Here is a 14108-nt window from a genome sequence, read left to right as displayed (position 1 = left end):
TAGCTACTGTGCTGAGCTTGTTGAAGGGATCCATTTGAAAATTGGTCAGAAAAGCCTTAAGATGTTGATCATGCCCCACACCGAATATTGTAACTTTTCGCCAAAGGGCGTTGCCGCTACGGTGACGCAAAGTCTGAAGATTTTTCGTGAAAATAAAAGCTGCATTAACTTGACCGAGATGATCCTATCTTCTCAAAATTTCACACATTTGATGAGAGTCCAGCCCTAAAGACATCTACTGACTTATATTTCATCTAACTGATAGCGCCACCTAGTGGCAATTTTTTTTCTTACGAATTTTCTTCTACGTTTTTCTCCAAACACGTTAACTGGACCTACCTCATATTTGCTCAGATGAGGGTTTCGGCCTTCATGATGTCACAACACGAAGTTTGTGAGTTTTCGCGAATTGCTGTGGGTGTGGCTAAGCGCTGTTCGCCAAGAAAATAACGCCAGTTTTGAGGGTCTACACATGCACAGAAACTCATGAAACTTGGCACACACATCTGGCCTGGTAAAATTAGCAATATTTTATTGTTGATTGTGCTATTTTTACAAAAATGACTCAATAGCGCCCCCTAGAAGTTTTTAACGAAGCAGCCCCAGTTGTACGTTTAAGCAAGAACGACGAATATTTTTAGGTGTATGAGGGAGCCCAAGACCTACAAAAAAGTCTCTTGGACCCATATGCTAAAATGAACAGGAAGTGAGCTACGAATTTTTGAATGTCCCATTTTTGACAATTTTTGCACATTCACAGGGGGCAGACTTTTGCCCACTTCTCCTATACGTTTCATCTGACTGAGTTAAGACTTGACCTGGACCATGTCAAGTCCTGAGCCAACGACAGGGGGAAAAATCTTGACCTTTCGAAATACTATATGATGAAGGCGGGGCATCAAAATTTGTGTTTCGCACTGAAAAAGGATATGCTTAATAACTCCCCGGTACATGCTCCAAAAAATCCCAAACTTGACATGTATGTTTATCGTCAAGGCCTGAAGCAATCTCTATGACAACATTCAGTTATATATGCAGCGCCACCTAGCCCTTGAGGCATAAAAAAAAAATACCCCACATACGGTATTTTGTACAAAAAATGTCAACTCATTCTGAGTGTGATAACTAAGTCATTTATGAATATTCTTTTAGTTTCCACCACTCAAAATGTTCACTGGCATCAGACTTATCCAAACATATATATATTTTTATTTATTTTTGATAGCCTCTGTGGACATTAAAAGCAATATCGTGAATGAAGGATATGCTTAATAACTCCACGGTACATGCTCCAAAAAAAATCCCACACTTGACATGTATGCTTATAATCAAGGCCTGAAGGTATCTCGATGACAACATTCAGTTATAAATACAGCGCCACCTAGCCCTTGAGGCTTATATAAAAAAAAAAAACCCACATACGGTATTTTGTACAAAAAAATTTAAACTCATTCTAAGTGTGATGACTAAGTCATTTCTGAATATTCTTTTAGTTTCCACCACTCAAATTGTTCACTGGCTTCACACCGATCCAAACGTATGTACGTTTCCATTTTGTTTTATTCATTTTTGATTGCCCCTTTGGACAATAAAAGTAACATTGTGCAATGAGTACAACGAGCGATGATGTATATATACACTTTTACAAAAAATATCAATCAGGGCAACTCATTGCCTAAAAATAAAAAAGGACGCTGATTTTTGCAGGTCTTAACAATCACCAAAACCCGTTGAGCTTGACACACACTGGCAAAAAAAATATTCTACATGTAAACGTTTATTATGCCATTTTCAAAGAAATTTTGCTTCCAATATGCCAGTACCCCAACGTGCCAGTACCCCAACGTGCCAGTACCCTAACGTGCAAGTACCCCAACGTGCAAGGACTCCAACGTGGCCCGGGCTGCGAGGGCCCTTTATAGCTGCTCGCAGCTCTAGTTATTATTATTATTATTATTATTAGGGCCCGAGCAGCGACCGCTGCGAGGTCCCTATTGTTTTTGTAAAAATTATTATTATTATTATTATTATTATTATTATTATTATTATTCTTCTTTATTCTCCGCAAACAATCACGATTTTGGGTACCTAAATATTCACGAAAACTCACCAAACTTTGCACACTCCTCAGGTCCGGCGAAAAATTTGATATTATGAAGTCGTTATAACAACGCGGCTCTATAGCGCCCCCTAGCGTAGAAAAATAAAAACCAAGCCCGACACGTTTGAGCTAGAGGAACGAAAATTGGCAGGCACGTGTAGCACCCCGAGACGCACAAAAAGGTCTATTGGGACCATGTAGCTAAAATGTACAGGAAGTGAGCTATGAATTTTTTAATGTCCAATTTTGGCCTATTTTGGCACATTCACTGTGGTCATGCTTTTTCCCCCTTTGCAAACATTTTTCATCCAATTGACTTCAAACTTGGCATTTATCATCTCAAGACCTAAGAGAACAGCTGGGCGAAACATCTTGCCTTTTCGAAATACTATACGACGGGGGCAGAGCATTAAATATTGCCTTTAAAATTTCATTTGTCCAGAAAGAGCAAATGCTTAATAACTCCCATGTTCAAGCTCCAAAAAATCTCAAACTTCTCAGGCAACGTAATAGTCACAGCCTGAAAACATCTATATGACAAAATTCAGTTATACATATAGCGCCACCTAGTGGTTACAATAAATGTCATACTTTACGTTTTTAGCTACTGTGCTGAGCTTTTTGAAGGGATCCATTTGAAAATTGGTCAGAAAAGCCTTAAGATGTTGATCATGCCCCACACCGAATATTGTAACTTTTCATCAAAGGGCGTGGCCGCTACGGTGACGCAAAATCTGAAGATTTTTCGTGAAAATAAAAGCTGCATTAACTTGACCGAGATGAACCTATCTTCTCAAAATTTCACACATTTGATGAGAGTCCAGCTCTAAAGACATCTACTAACTTACATTTAATCTAACTGATAGCGCCACCTAGTGGCAATTTTTTTTCTTACGAATTTTCTTCTACGTTTTTCTCCAAACACGTTAACTGGACCTACCTCATATTTGCTCAGAGGAGGGTTTCGGCCTTCATGATGTCACAACACGAAGTTTGTGAGTTTTCGCGAATTGCTGTAGGCGTGGCTAAGCGCTGTTCGCCAAGAAAACAACGCCAGTTTTGAGGGTCTAAACATGCACAGAAACTCCTGAAACTTGGCACACACATCTGGCCTGGTAAAATGAGCAATATTTTATTGTTGATTGTGCTATTTTTACAAAAATGACTCAATAGCGCCCCCTCGAAATTTTTAACGAAGCAGCCCCGGTTGTACGTTTAAGCAAAAATGCCGAATATTTTTAGGTGTATGAGGGAGCCCAAGACCTACAAAAACGTCTCTTGTACCCATATGCTAAAATGAACAGGAAGTGAGCTACGAATTTTTGAATGTCCCATTTTTGACGATTTTTGCACATTCACAGGGGGCAGACTTTTGCCCACTTCTCCTACACGTTTCATCCGACTGAGTTAAGACTTGGCCTGGACCATGTCAAGACCTGAGCCAACGACAGGGGGAAAAATTTTGACTTTTCGAAATACTATATGATGAGGGCGGGGCATCAAAATTTGTGTTTCACAATGAAAAAGGATATGCTTGATAACTCCCCGGTACATGCTCCAAAAAATCCCAAACTTGACATGTATGTTTATCGTCAAGGCCTGAAGTTATCTCTATGACAACATTCAGTTATATATGCAGCGCCACCTAGCCCTTGAGGCATGAAAAAAAAATACCCCACATACGGTATTTTGTACAAAAAATGTACACTCATTCTAAGTGTGATAACTAAGTCATTTATGAATATTTTTTTAGTTTCCACCACTCAAAATGTTCACTGGCATCAGACTTATCCAAACATATATATATTTTTATTTATTTTTGATAGCCTCTATGGACATTAAAAGCAATATCGTGAATGAAGGATATGCTTAATAACTCCACGGTACATGCTCCAAAAAAAAATCCCACACCTGACATGTATGCTTATAATCAAGGCCTGAAGGTATCTCTATGACAACATTCAGTTATAAATACAGCGCCACCTAGCCCTTGAGGCTTATATAAAAATAAAAAAAAATACCCCACATACGGTATTTTGTACAAAAAATGTACACTCATTCTAAGTGTGATAACTAAGTCATTTATGAATATTCTTTTAGTTTCCACCACTCAAATTGTTCACTGGCTTCACACCGATCCAAACGTATGTACGTTTCCATTTTGTTTTATTCATTTTTGATTGCCCCTTTGGACAATAAAAGTAACATTGTGCAATGAGTACAACGAGCGATGATGTGTATATACACTTTTACAAAAATATACCAATCAGGGCAACTCATTGCCTAAAAATAAAAAAGGACGCTGATTTTTGCAGGTCTTAACAATCACCAAAACCCGTTGAGCTTGACACACACACTGGCAAAAAAATATTCTACATGTAAACGTTTATTATGCCATTTTCAAAGAAATTTTGCTTCCAATATGCCAGTACCCCAACGTGCAAGTACCCCAACGTGCAAGGACCCCAACGTGGCCCGGGCTGCGAGGGCCCTTTATAGCTGCTCGCAGCTCTAGTTAGGGCCCGAGCAGCGACCGCTGCGAGGTCCCTATTGTTCCTGAAGGAATTCTTATTATTAGGGCCCGAGCAGCGGCGGCGGCGGTGCCGCTGCGAGGCCCTATTGTTTTTGTAGGAATTCTTCTTATTAGGGCCCGAGCAGCGACCGCTGCGAGGTCCCTATTGTTCCTGAAGGAATTCTTATTAGGGCCCGAGCAGCGGCGGCGGCGGTGCCGCTGCGAGGCCCTATTGTTTTTGTAGGAATTCTTCTTATTATTATTATTCTTATTATTCTTCTTCTCCGCAAACAATCGCATTTTTGAGACACTAAACGTGACCGAAAACTCACCAAACTTTACACGCACATCAGGCCTGGCGAAAAATTTGATATTTTAAAGTCGCCATACATGATAACAGAAAAATGGCTCCTTAGCGCCCCCTACATAGGTTAAACGGATCCCTGTCCCGCTACGATTGTCCGACGGCTATGAAAATTGTGTGGCACCTGTAGCACATCCCAATGAACAAAAACCTCTTTGAAGTGTGTACCCTAAAATAGACAGAAAGTGAGGTATGAGTATTTAAATGTCCAATTTTTGCCAATTTTTGCACATTTACAGGGGTCATACTTTTGCCCGCTTCTCCTACACGGTTAACCCGATTGACTTCAAACTTGGGATGTACCATCTCAACACCTGGGACAACATCATTGTGAAAAATGAAAAGTTTTTGATATACTATATGACGGCGGCGGCGCATCAAATTTAGAGTTTAAAAATTCTTACTTCACGAGGCATTGCCGGTTGTACGTTTAATCTAGAGCTACGAAAATTGGTACACATATGTAACAGGCTATGACCTACAAAAAACTCTTTTTGAACCATATGCTAAACCTAACAGGAAGTCCACCATTTTGATTTATTTTGGAACGTGTTGCCATTTTTTTGGCCATTTCATTGGAGTCTTATTTTAACGAACTCCTCCTACAGTGTTTATCCGATCATCTTCAAACTTGGTGTGATTCATCTTAAGATGTTGAAGATGAAAAGTTATTGAAAGCTTTGTATTTCGTCGCACGCTGTTGTCATGGCATGCACTGTTTGCAAAGGAAAAAAAATATCCTTAAAGAAGCATTGCCAGTTGTACGAAGCAGCTAGAGCTACGAAAATTTGTAGACATATGTAACAGCCCAAGATGTACAAAAAAGTCTCCTGGTGCCCTGTGCTAAACCCAACAGGAAGTCCCCCAGGGGCCGGGCATCACATTTTGAGCTAAAAAAAACTCCTCTTTAACAAAGCATACCCGGCTGTACGTTTCACCTAGAGTTACCAAAATTTGTAGAGGTATATAACAGCCCTCGATTTACAAAAAACTCTTTTTGAACCATATGCTAAACCTAACAGGACGTCCGCCATTTTGATTTACTTTGGAATGTGTTGCCATTTTTTTTGGCCATTTCATAGGGGTCATATTTTAACAAACTCCTCCTACAGAGTTTATCCGATCATCTTCAAACTTGGTGTGATTCATCTTAAGATGTTGAAAATGAAAAGTTATTGAAAGTTTTTTATTTCGTCACATGCTGTTATCGTGGCATGCACTTTTTGCAAAGGAAAAAAATCCTTCTTAATGAAGCATTCCCAGTTGTACGAAGCAGCTAGAGTGACGAAAAATTGTAGACATATGTAACAGCCCAGGATCTACAAAAATGTCTCTTGGTGCCATGTGCTAAACGCAACAGGAAGTCCCCCAGGGGCCGGGCATCACATTTTGAGCTAAAAAACTCCTCTTTAACTAAGCATTCCCGGTTGTACGTTTCACCTAGCGCTATGATAATTTGCAGGCATACATAAGAGCCCACGATGTACAAAAAAGTCTCTTGGAACCATGGGCTAAACCAAACAGGAAGTCCGCCATTTTGATTTATGATGGGATTTGTTGCCATTTTTTGTGGCCTTTTTCAGGGGTCATATTTTAACGAACCCCTCCTACAAAATTTATCCGACTGTCTTCAAACTTGGTATGTTTCATCTTAAGATGTTTAAGATGCAAAGTAATCGAAAGTTTTTTATTTTGTCACACGCTGTTGCCATAGCAATGCATGGGAATTGCACACCATATTTTGCGTTTTGATTAAACACCTAAAGCTATGATAATTTGCAGGCAAACATAAGAGCTCAGGATGTACAAAAAAAGTCTCTTGGAGCAATATGCTAAACCAATCAGGAAGTCCACCATTTTGATTTACGTTGGGATTTGTAGCCATTTTTTGTGGCCTTTTTTAGGGGTCATATTTTAACGAACTCCTCCTACAAAATTTATCCGACTGTCTTTAAACTTGGTGTGCTTCATCTTAAGATGTTTAAGATGCAAAGTTATCGAAAGTTATTTATTTTGTCGCACGCCGTTGTCATGGCGATGCATTGTTTGCCAAGTAAAATGTTACTTTTTTTTTTGGTCTAAACATGTGCAAAAACTCATGAAACTTTACACACACATCAGGCTTGTCATCAGCATGAATATTTTAGAGATTTCTTATTCAATTTGCAATAAATGGTTCAATAGCGCCCTCTAGACATTTTTATGAAGCTTTTGCAAATGTTTTGTGTTTTATGATTCAGCTAGATTTGTAAAAATTGGGATACCTATCAGCCTAAGACTTACAAAAAGGTTTCTAAAGCCATATGCTGAATCAAAAAGGAAGTTTGCCATTTTGATTTACTTTGGTATTTGTAGCCATTTTTTGGGGCCTTTTATAGGGGTCATATTTTCAACAGAACTTATAAGATCGTCTTCATTCTTTGGCGTGTTTCATCTTAAGATATTTAAGATGAAAAGTTATTGAATTTTTTTATTTTGTCACACGCCTTTGCTGTAGCCATGCATTGTTTGTGAAGAAAAATGCTTTTTTGAGAGTCTAAATATGGGTGAAAACTCACAAAACTTTGCACACGCACCAGACCTGTCTAGAACATGAATATTTTATTTAGAGATTTGTTGTGCTATTTGTAATAAATGGCTCAATAGCGCCCTCTAGACATTTTTATGAAGTCTTTCCGATTATATGATTCAGCTAGATGTGTGAATATTGGCAGGCATGCCGAATATATTCAAAAAGTATTCTATATAGCCATGTGCCAATCCATTTTGATTTTATTTTGTTAATTGTGCATCGTTTTTGGCCTTTCCATGAAACTTTAAAAACACAAAGCATGGCAAAAACGTTTACAATTTAGATGGTTTCCTATTTGACAGTACCCCAACATGCCAGTACCCCGACGTGCAAATACCCCAACGTGGCCCGGGTTGCGAGGGCCCTTTATAGCTGCTCGCAGCTCTAGTTAGGGCCCGAGCAGCGACCGCTGCGAGGTCCCTCTTGTTTTTGTAAGAATTATTATTATTCTTCTTCTTCTTCTTCTCCGTAAACGATCGCATTTTTGAGGGCCTAAACATTTACGAAAACTCACCAAACTTTGCAGTCTCTTCGGGCCCGGCGAAAAATTTGATATTATGTAGTTGTCATAACAACGCGACTCTATAGCGCCACCTAGCGTAGAAAAATAAAAACCAATCCCGGTCCGTTTGAGCTAGAGCTACGAAAAATGGCAGGCACGTGTAGCACTACGAGACGCACAAAAAAGTCAGTGGAAGCCATTTCCTAAAATGTACAGGAAGTGAGCTATGAATTTTTTAATGTCCAATTTTGGCCTATTTTGGCACATTCACTGTGGTCATGCTTTTTCCCCCTATGCAAACATTTTTCATCCCATTGACTTTAAACTTGGCATTTATCATCTCAAGACTTAAGAGAAAAACTAGGCAAAAAATCTTGCGTTTTCGAAATACTATATGACGGGGGCGGGGCATCAAATATTGCCTTTAAAATTTCATTTGTCCAGAAAGAGCAAATGCTGAATAACTCCCATGTACAAGCTCCAAAAAATCTCAAACTTCTCAGGCAACGTAATAGTCACGGCCTGAAAACACCTATATGAAAAAATTCAGTTATACATATAGCGCCACCTAGTGGTTACAATAAATGTCATACTTTACGTTTTTAGCTACTGTGCTGAGCTCGTTGAAGGGATCCAGTTGAAAATTGGTCAGAAAAGCCTTAAGATGTTGATGATGCCCCACACCGAATATTGTAACTTTTCGCCAAAGGGCGTGGCCGCTACGGTGACGCAAAGTCTGAAGATTTTTCGTGACAATAAAAGCTGCATGAACTTGACCGAGATGATCCTATCTTCTCAAAATTTCACACATTTGATGAGAGTCCAGCCCTAAAGACATCTACGAACTTATATTTCATCTAACTGATAGCGCCACCTAGTGGCAATTTTTTTTCTTACGAATTTTCTTGTACATTTTTCTCCAAACACGTTAACTGGACCAACCTCATATTTGCTCAGATGGGGGTTTCGGCCTTCATGATGTCACAACACGAAGTTTGTGAGTTTTCGCGAATCGCTGTGGGCGTGGCTAAGCACTGTTCACCAAGAAAACAACGCTAGTTTTGATGGTCTAAACATGCGCAGAAACTCATGAAACTTGGCACACACATCTGGCCTGGCAAAATGAGCAATATTTTATCATGTATTGTCCTATTTTTACAAAAATGACTCAATAGCGCCCCCTAGAAATTTTTAACGAAGCAGCCCCGATTGTACGTTTAAGCAAGATCTACGAAAATTTTTAGGTGTATGAGGGAGTCCATGACCTACAAAAAAGTCTCTTGGACCCATGTGCTAAAATGAACAGGAAGTGAGCTATGAATTTTTGAATGTCCCATTTTTGACGATTTTTGCACATTTTCAGGGGGCATACTTTTGCCCACTTCTCCTACACATTTCATCCGACTGACTTTAGACTTGACCTGGACCATGTCAAGACCTGAGCCAACTACAGGCAGAAAAATCTTGACTTTTGGAAATACTATATGATGAGGGCGGGGCATCAAATTTTGTGTTTCGCACTGAAAAAGGATATGCTTAATAACTCCCCGGTACATGCTCCAAAAAATCCCAAACTTGACATGTATGTTTATAGTCAAAGCCTGAAGGTATCTCTATGACAAAATTCAGTTATATATGCAGCGCCACCTAGCCCTTCAGGCGTGAAAAAAAAATACCCCACATACGGTATTTTGTACAAAAAATGTCAACTCATTCTAAGTGTGATAACTCCCATGTTCAAGCTCCAAAAAATCTCAAACTTCTCAGGCAACGTAATAGTCACGGCCTGAAAGCATCTATATGATAAAATTCAGTTATACATATAGCGCCACCTAGTGGTAACAATAAATGTCATACTTTACGTTTTTAGCTACTGTGCCGAGCTCGTTGAAGGGATCCAGTTGAAAATTGGTCAGAAAAGCCTTAAGATGTTGATCATGCCCCACACCGAATATTGTAACTTTTCGCCAAAGGGCGTGGCCGCTACGGTGACGCAAAGTCCGAAAATTTTTCGTGACAATAAAAGCTGCATGAACTTGACCGAGATGATCCTATCTTCTCAAAATTTCACACATTTGATGAGAGTCCAGCCCTAAAGACATCTACGAACTTATATTTCATCTTACTGATAGCGCCACCTAGTGGCAATTTTTTTTCTTACGAATTTTCTTGTACATTTTTCTCCAAACACGTTAACTGGACCAACCTCATATTTGCTCAGATGAGGGTTTCGGCCTTCATGATGTCACAACACGAAGTTTGTGAGTTTTCGCGAATCGCTGTGGGCGTGGCTAAGCACTGTTCGCCAAGAAAACAACGCTAGTTTTGAGGGTCTAAACATGCGCAGAAACTCATGAAACTTGGCACACACATCTGGCCTGGTAAAATGAACAATATTTTATTGTTGATTGTACTATTTTTACAAAAATGACTCAATAGCGCCCCCTAGAAATTTTTAACGAAGCAGCCCCGATTCTACGTTTAAGCAAGATCTACGAAAATTTTTACGTGTATGACGGAGCCAAAGACCTACAAAAAAGTCTCTTGGACCCATATGCTAAAATGAACAGGAAGTGAGGTACGAATTTTTGAATGTCCCATTTTTGACGATTTTTGCACATTTTCAGGGGGCATACTTTTGCCCACTTCTCCTACATGTTTTATCCGACTGACTTATGACTTGACCTGGACCATGCCAAGACCTGAGCCAACAACAGACGGAAAAATCTTGACTTTTGGAAATACTATATGATGAGCGCGGGGCATCAAAATTTGTGTTTCGCACTGAAAAAGGATATGCTTAATAACTCCCCGATACATGCTCCAAAAAATCCCAAACTTGACATGTATGTTTATCGTCAAGGCCTGAAGGTATCTCTATGACAACATTCAGTTATATATGCAGCGCCACCTCGCCCTTGAGGCAAAACAAAAAAATACCCCACATACGGTATTTTGTACAAAAAATGTAAACTCATTCTAAGTGTGATAACTAAGTCATTTATGAATATTCTTTTACTTTCCACCACTCAAAATGTTCACTGGCATTAGACTTATCCAAACATGTACTTTTTTATTTATTTTTGATAGCCTCTAATGGACATTAAAAGCAATATCGTGAATGAAGGATATGCTTAATAACTCCACGGTACATGCTCCAAAAAAATCCCACACTTGACATGTATGTTTAGAGTCAAGGCTTGAAGGTATCCCTATGACAACATTCCATTATATATACAGCGCCACCTAGCCCTAGAGGCATAAAAAAAAATACACCAACTTAACGGTATTTTTACAAAAAAAAAAAAAATCCACATGTCAAGGTTTATCATGCCATTTTCAAAGAAATTCTGCTTCCAATGTGCCTTACCTAAACTTGCCAGTACCCCAACGTGCCAGTACCCCAACGTGCAAGTACCCCAACGTGCAAGTACCCCAACGTGGCCCGGGCTGCGAGGGCCCTTTATAGCTGCTCGCAGCTCTAGTTATTATTATTCTTCTTCTTCTTCTTCTTCTTCTTCTTCTCCGTAAACGATCGCATTTTTGAGTACCTAAACATTCACGAAAACTCACCAAACTTTGCACACTCCTCAGGCCCGGCGAAAAATTTGATATTATGAAGTCGTCATAACAACGCGACTCTATAGCGCCCCCTAGCGTAGAAAAATAAAAACCAAGCCTGGCACGTTTGAGCTAGAGCAACGAAAATTGGCAGACACGTGTAGCACCCCGAGACGCACAAAAAAGTCTATTGGGACCATGTAGCTAAAATGTACAGGAAATGAGCTATGAATTTTTTTATGTCCAATTTTGGCCTATTTTGGCACATTCACTGTGGTCATGCTTTTTCCCCCTCTGCAAACATTTTTCATCCAATTCACATCAAACTTGGCATTTATCATCTCAAGACCTGAGAGAACAACTGGGCAAAAAGTCTTGCCTTTTTGAAATACTATATGATGGGGGCGGGGCATCAAATATTGTCTTTAAAATTTCATTTGTCCAGAAAGAGCAAATGCTTAATAACTCCCATGTTCAAGCTCCAAAAAATCTCAAACTTCTCAGGCAACGTAATAGTCACGGCCTGAAAACATCTATATGATAAAATTCAGTTATACATATAGCGCCACCTAGTGGTGACAATAAATGTCATACTTTACGTTTTTAGCTACTGCGCTGAGCTCGTTGAAGGGATCCAGTTGAAAGTTGGTCAGAAAAGCCTTAAGATGTTGATCATGCCCAACACCGAATATTGTAACTTTTCGCCAAAGGGCGTGGCCGCTACGGTGCCGCAAAGTCTGAAGATTTTTCGTGACAATAAAAGCTGCATGAACTTGACCGAGATGATCCTATCTTCTCAAAATTTCACACATTTGATGAGAGTCCAGCCCTAAAGACATCTACGAACTTATATTTCATCTTACTGATAGCGCCACCTAGTGGCAATTTTTTTTCTTACGAATTTTCTTGTACATTTTTTCTCCAAACACGTTAACTGGACCAACCTCATATTTGCTCAGATGAGGGTTTCGGCCTTCATGATGTCACAACACGAAGTTTGTGAGTTTTCGCGAATCGCTGTGGGCGTGGCTAAGCACTGTTCGCCAAGAAAACAACGCCAGTTTTGAGGTTCTAAACATGCGCAGAAACTCATGAAACTTGGCACACACATCTGGCCTGGTAAAATGAACAATATTTTATTGTTGATTGTGCTATTTTTACAAAAATGACTCAATAGCGCCCCCTAGAAATTTTTAACGAAGCAGCCCCGATTGTATGTTTAAGCAAGATCTACGAAAATTTTTACGTGTATGAGGGAGCCAAAGACCTACAAAAAAGTCTCTTGGACCCATATGCTAAAATGAACAGGAAGTGAGCTACGAATTTTTGAATGTCCCATTTTTTACGATTTTTGCACATTTTCAGAGGGCATACTTTTGCCCACTTCTCCTACACGTTTTATCCGACTGACTTATGACTTGACCTGGACCATGCCAAGACCTGAGCCAACAACAGACGGAAAAATCTTGACTTTTGGAAATACTATATGATGAGGGCGGGGCATCAAAATTTGTGTTTCGCACTGAAAAAGGATATGCTTAATAACTCCCCGATACATGCTCCAAAAAATCCCAAACTTGACATGTATGTTTATCGTCAAGGCCTGAAGGTATCTCTATGACAACATTCAGTTATATATGCAGCGCCACCTAGCCCTTGAGGCATGAAAAAAAAATACCCCACTTACGGTATTTTGTACAAAAAATGTAAACTCATTCTAAGTGTGATAACTAAGTCATTTAGGAATATTCTTTTACCTTCCACCACTCAAAATATTCACTGGCATCAGACCTAACCAAACATACATATTTTTGTTATTTAGTTTTATGTATTTTTGATAGCCTCTATGGACATTAAAAGCAATATCGTGAATGAAGGCTATGCTTAATAACTCCCAGGTACATGCTCCAAAAAATCCCATATTTGAAATGTATATTTAGAGTCAAGGCCTGAAGGTATCTCTATGACAAAATTCAGTTATAAATACAGCGCCACCTAGTCCTTGAGGCATAAAAAAAAATGCCTCACTTACGGTATTTTTGCAAAAATTGTAAACTCATTGTAAGTGTGATAACTAAGTCATTTATGAATATTCTTTTACTTTCCACAACTCAATATGTTCACTGGTATCAGACCGATCCAAACATATGTATTTTTTATTTATTTTTATTTTTTATTTTTATCGCCTCTATGGACAATAAAAGCAACATTGTGCAATGAGTACGAGCGATGATGTGTGTATATATACTTTTACGAAAAATACCAATCAGAGCAACTCATTGCCTAAAAATTAAAAAAAAGACGCTGATTTTTGCAGATCTTAACAATCACCAAAACCCATTGAGCTTGACACACTCATCACACCTGGCAAAAAAAAAAAAAAAAAGTCCACATGTTTATCATGCCATTTTCAAAGAAATTCTGCTTCCAATGTGCCAGTACCCCAATGTGCAAGTTCCCCAACGTGCAAGTACCCCAACGTGCAAGGACCCCAAT

At 39.2% G+C, this 14108-nt stretch overlaps 1 protein-coding gene across 1 annotated transcript in view; it reads right to left on the bottom strand.

The window, feature by feature from the left end:
* lamb3 (laminin subunit beta 3) overlaps positions 1-14108 on the bottom strand; it is a 48272-nt gene that overhangs the window by 2138 nt on the left and 32026 nt on the right. The gene's annotated exons all lie outside the window — the stretch shown is intronic.

This window comes from Festucalex cinctus, chromosome 8 (assembly GCF_051991245.1).
Source record: "Festucalex cinctus isolate MCC-2025b chromosome 8, RoL_Fcin_1.0, whole genome shotgun sequence".
NCBI lineage: Eukaryota > Metazoa > Chordata > Actinopteri > Syngnathiformes > Syngnathidae > Festucalex > Festucalex cinctus.
The sequence above is the reverse complement of the archived record's forward strand: the minus strand, read 5'-3'. Positions and strand labels throughout refer to the sequence as shown.